General features: G+C 36.7%; 1 non-coding gene across 1 annotated transcript; it reads left to right on the forward strand.

The window, feature by feature from the left end:
* The first annotated feature begins 505 nt into the window (after positions 1-505).
* On the forward strand, positions 506-616 carry trnal-caa. The gene is made up of 2 exons: positions 506-543; positions 571-616. It is a non-coding gene; the product is annotated as a tRNA-Leu (tRNA).
* The last annotated feature ends 5,418 nt before the right edge of the window (positions 617-6,034 follow it).

Raw genomic sequence — 6,034 nt, forward strand, 5'->3', positions numbered from 1 at the left:
TACATTAAAATATTACATACATTTTATAGTTTTCGGAGCATTACATGTTTTCAGTGCTTTTTTGTTTCTTGTTTCTTTTAAGAGATTCACATACAATCAGACAATAGACAGACAAATAGATGGCTGGATGGATAGACAGACTAATATTTAAAAGGTACCAGACTCACGTGTTCTGGTCTCCACATGGGTTTAAATCCCACTTCTGACAGTAACTTTATTTTTATTATAAATCAAAACAAAAATATGAAATTAATTTTCCCTTGTCTTTTAAACACTGAAATAACTGTTAATACAGACAAGCAGGCAGATGGATATATAAAATAGATCAATAGATTGATAGGAAAGATGAGCAGGCATATATATGCATTCAGACAGAAAAACAGATAAGACTGATGTAGATAGATAAGAAACACAAATAGAAGGATAAATAAGACAAACAAGTAGACAGGAATTTGTAAAAATAGTTTTTTCAGCGACTAAGGGGATAAGAAACACATGCTTGTATGTCAGGATGGCCGAGCGGTGTAAGGCGCCATACTCAATGTTCAATACCTTCCAGGAAACTGAGTGTTCTGGTCTCCACATGGAGGCGTGGGTTCAAATCCCACTTCTGACAGCGTTTTTTTTAATTATCAAACAATAATAAAATAATTATTCTCCTTTGTCTTTCAAACACAGACATAAAGAATAAATAAGTAGATGGTTACCTATTAGTGAAAAAGACAGACAGAAAAAAAACTGTTAATTTAGACAAGCAGGCAGATGGAAATATAAATTAGACAGATTGAAAAGAAAAATCCAGCGATTAAGGTTGCATGAGCCAGTGCACTCTTAGTGCCGGTCCCAAACCCGGATTAATGGAGGGTTGCATTAGGAAGGGCATCCAGCAAAAACATGTGCCGAACCAAGATGTCTACAGAGACAGCAGGAAAAGGAGAAGTGTAGGAGAGTGGAGGTTCGGGTTGGTACTATGACTGGTAAAGGGAGAGAGGTAGCTGATATGATGGAGAGGAGAAAGGTAGATATGTTGTGTGTTTAGGAGACCAAGTAAAAACGGAGTAAGGCCAGGAACATTGGAGGTGTGTTTAAACTTTTCTTTCATGATTCTGAAGGAAGAGTTTAGTAAGAGTTTAGTGGAGGTGAAGAGAGTTTCTGATAGTCGAGTCAAGTCAAGTTTATTTCTATAGCGCTTTTCACAACAGACATTGTCTTAAAGCAGCTTTACAGAAATCAACAGTCAAGGTGAATGGTGTGCATTTATCCCTGATGAGCAGCCGTGGCGACTGATAGGGTGATGAACGTGATGCTGGATGTTGAAGGGGTGATGATAAATGTTATCAGTGCTTATTTTAAGTGGACACTTATTAGTAGACACATTTGTGACTCGTTAGTAAAAACAGGTATGTAGTTCCTTTTTAATGTTGTGTTCTGCCTACACAAATTCATTCCATTGAAGATGCATCTAAAATCGATGCTTGATGTTTAGACCTAATATGTATGTCATATGCACCTTTTTTTATTTAATCTATTTTTGAACATAACACATACAAACAATATTTATAATTATATTTTTGCTGAGATTACCCGACAATTTGAGAAAATTCATCGTGTTTTTGTGATTGTTCTAAAGAAATAAGAAATAAAAAATACAAATTATATCAGAGTAACACTGACCTTAATACAAGTGAATGTTTTCTTCAAATGCACTGTATAGTGTCTTATCTGTATCCATCAATGTTCCCTGACCAGCCTTGAACGATACACTGATTGATTGATTGTTCTTATTTGGAAAGTGTTCACCTGTTGGGTGAGGGTGGGGGGACGTAGTACAGAGACTCTGTACTACATTTTCTATATGTTTTGTAACATAAAGAGGCGCAGTTTTGCGTTTCGACGATAAAATGACGTCATCGCACAATGATGTCACGGTGTTACTTAGCAACTTTTAGAAGGATATCGATTTATAATTCATAACAGTTTTAAAATAAAAATACATTTTAATTTCCCTTTGACTGATCGTCTCAGTTCATCTCCTCCAAGTTCTTTAGCGAGTCAAACCTGTTTTCAGTCTTTATCATGTCTTTTTTAAGGACTTTCTTTCTGGCAACCTCTACATTAGATATTGCCTTTACTGACCTCATTCTTTTTGTTGGTTTTACTTGTTTGTCCTCCTTTTTTCTTTTCCCTTTTCATCTTTTATTCCTGTTGCTTGTTCCTTACATGCTGGATGGTCGGATTCTATTGTGTTCAGGTCATTTTGCAGGCTGTACGTCAACTCTATTTGAATCCATGATTATCCGTCTTGTTGCATGTCCACCGATGTCTCTTTTCTTGGTCCTTCTTCTCCACCAAAGCGTTTTGCAAACTTATAGTTAGTCCTATTTGGGTCCAGATTCCCCGTCCTGCTGTAAGTGATCCTCCTGGTTGTTGTGCTTCTTTCCTTCTTGTTCCACGACCTTGTCCGTTGTTGTTTCTCCCTCATGTGTTGTTATTTACTCTTCTCACTCACTGTCTCGATCATGCAACTGCGCATCCACCTGCTGTTCATCCTCCACCTTTTCATTCCTCATCCAACACTCACACTTATTTAAAGGCAGATTGCAATCCGGGCACGTTACTGCGTTGCAGTCCCTCGCAATGTGCCCTCTCTTCTCACAGTTAAAGCACTTAAATCTGGGCAATCCTTCACCGAATGATTCGGGCTCATGCACAGCCAGCAGGTCTTCACTTGATGGCTGTGCGTAATAAAAGTACTGCAGGCCTTCTGCCATTTCTTTTTTTTATTGGAGAGAGGCAACTTTTTGGGAGCCATGTTTTCACAAACCTCGTCCCGTCCTCAATCTTGGTGCCTGGATACACTCTCCTTTTTATTTTGGATATTGGGAAAACTCCCCATCCCTACAATTTATTTATAATTTTATTATCAGTGATGTAGACAGGCAGCTGCATGAAGGAAACCACATAGTCTCTATTTTGCAGTCTTTTGACATCACACTTGGTTCCATTGATAACCAAACCGTCCAAGAGATACTCGGTGTCCTCTTATTGTTCCAGAGTGACCTAATACAACTATTTTGTTTGGGACGCACCGAGAATCCTCCTTCACCAATCTGCTCTATTAATGCTTTATTTATGTCTGATACTCTCATATCTTTCATATCTGTCATATCTGTCACTTCCTTCAGGTAAACTCTTTTTGCAGTTCGTTTTCTTTCTTTTTTATTGATTGTATAGGCATCTCGTCATCTTTTAACCAGTCCATTGTCTTGATGCGCTATCCATTTGGCCACAGAGCCCTACGTTACACAGTGCTGTATTTTACTATCTCGGAAATGTTTATCTTAATGGATGGCTTGTAGTTTGTTTAACAGCACAGTTTTTTTTTCATTGCTAACAAATACTATCAAGCTTTTAAAAGGGTCAGAGCAAAGCCTGCAATTCACCATTCAGTGCCCCAGAGAAACCATCTTATCCACTTGCAATGTTAAATCACAAGCCATAAAGTAATAGCTGGAAAACACTCAAGCGGAAGCAGCAAAGGACAACTGCATCAGGCACTGCTGGAATTCGAACTTAAGATCTCCTGTTTACTAGACAGGGACTTTAATTAACTAAACCACAGCACCTCAATGCAAGCTGGCAAATACTCAGCCAGCTGTTAAATGGAAATTCTTTGCTATTAGATTTAGGGAAAAAAATATTGCATGGACATATGCATTCAAACTAACAGCTAATAAGGCAGAAGCATAGATTTGATTTTTGTCTTGATGCTAGTCCTACCATTAATTTGAGACTTGCTAAGGTCCTCAACATAAAATATGATCAAATACAAATATAGTTAAAATAAATATCGACATACAATAACCATGCTATAGCAGTGAAAACTTTCTATCTAATATCTGGTCATAGTCTCAACAAAGTAGGAGACTACTAAGGTAGGAGCAATTGATCTTGATTGTTTGCTCTTGGACCCATGCATGTTGTATTTGTTTAATATAAGAGGTTTTTAAATCTTTTGTAGAACAATTACCGCATTATTGGACTGTGCACTTTGGTTGTAAGAGGAACCTCTTGTAATCAAGAACTCGGAATCTGCCATTGCCTGCCAGTTGAATCAACACAAGCAGTATATAATTGTTTGTGCAGATGAGACTAAACACTTGTAGCTGTTTAACTTGATTCAGATACTTCAGATTATGAGACTCACGCGTTACCTACTGCACTAACGAGGCGAGCTGTGTGAAGGCCGTTATTAGGAGCCACTGCACTGAGAATGTATGACAATTAAGGCCCTGTTGCCTGTTGTTTATCTTCAGTGTAAGAAGATTTTTTTACTTGATTTAGACCAACTGCTGTACCAATGTACTGTCCAATCTGACTGTAAGATATATCTATGTTATTACAAACCTCAGAATCTGAGATTACTATGGAGTTGTACCACCACAAACAGTTTGCTCTTTGACAAAAAGGCCTATAATGTTTTGGGTTGAAATCACAGTGCAGTTGTACTCAATTTAGCTGATTTTCATTGCAGTTTGTATGGCCATGGTACCACGCTTACAGCAATAACAAAGAGGAGCTGCAACTAACCAACATTAAGCACCACTGTCCTAAGTGGTATGAGCAGCTGATCTAGATCGTTTGCTCTTGGACCCAAGAAATGTTGTATTGGTTTCATGTAAGAGATTTTAAAATCATATTTTGAACAATTATTGTACCATTGGACTGTTTACTTTGGATTTAAGACATACCCATGTAATCAACACCTCAGAATCCACCATTGCCTGCCAGTTGAATCAACACAAGCAGTTTATACATGGTTGTGCCAATGAGACAAAACAGTTGTGCCCATGTTCCTAATCTTTGTTAATCAGAAGATAAGTGTGGGCTTTGGATGTGTGAGCACAAAGTATGGAATGATTCTGTGTCAGGAATATGTGTTGGAACATCTGATTAGGGTACAGCAACGTTTTGGTCAAACGAGTAGAACCATGTGGAACAAGAGGAAATTTTTTTTTAAAACCACAACCGACAAAGCATTTCGGTTTAGTACGAGAAGCACGGACATGCCACATGCAATATGGCTCTTAAATCTACCTGGTGCACAATAAAAGTTACTAGAGACAAGTGGAAAACACAACGACTCAAAACTAAAGGGCTCCACAAGGTACTGAAGCTGGGGTTGAATAATACTGCACATGCTCATGTGTTACAAGACTTACAATTTTCATTTGAACTTCAAAGTTAAGTCAAATTCTGCTGTTAAAATAACTCAAATATGTAGCAAAAAATATTGTTTATTATTTCACAAGTTTTTTTCCCATTTATTTTCATTATCTTTCATCAACATCACTGTATTGTCTATTGAGACAGACAGACAGATAGATAGATAGATAGATAGATAGATAGATAGATAGATAGATAGATAGATAGATAGATAATTATTATTGCATTGTGCAGGTTCACAGCAACAAAATGCAGTTTGGCATCTACCAGAATTGCAAAAAGTAGCAGTCGTGTAAATAGTGCAGATAAACATGTATCATATTTACAGCATGTGAATAAATATAAAGGCTGTAGAAGTGCAGAGACGCGTGAACATCATTAAGATCTACAGATAGATGCTCTAAGGCTTTGGCATTGAAGAGGAAGTGTGCAGAAGTGGAAGTTTATTACTGGCATTTATGAAATGTGCAAACTGAATAAGTCTAATTTATATATATACATGAGTGTGAGATGTTGGGCAGAATGTACAGTAAGTATATAAATAAATATACATATAGATATAAATAGTGCAGATGTAATGAGGAGTAATAAAGATATACTGTAATATATAGATTGTATGTATAATTGTACAGAGGTTATCAATCAAATTAAATATTTAATCACAACTAAATCACACATTTCTATCTGTTGTAAATGTACCATATATTAATACTTCCTGTTTTTAATACTTTAAACAACATGGACATGGAAATATGGATTCAACATGGAGCATGAAGACAAAATATTCTAGTAAATGTTTTAAAGTAAT

Source organism: Silurus meridionalis, unplaced genomic scaffold, assembly GCF_014805685.1.
Source record: "Silurus meridionalis isolate SWU-2019-XX unplaced genomic scaffold, ASM1480568v1 Scaffold783, whole genome shotgun sequence".
In the NCBI taxonomy this organism is placed as follows: Eukaryota; Metazoa; Chordata; class Actinopteri; order Siluriformes; family Siluridae; genus Silurus; species Silurus meridionalis.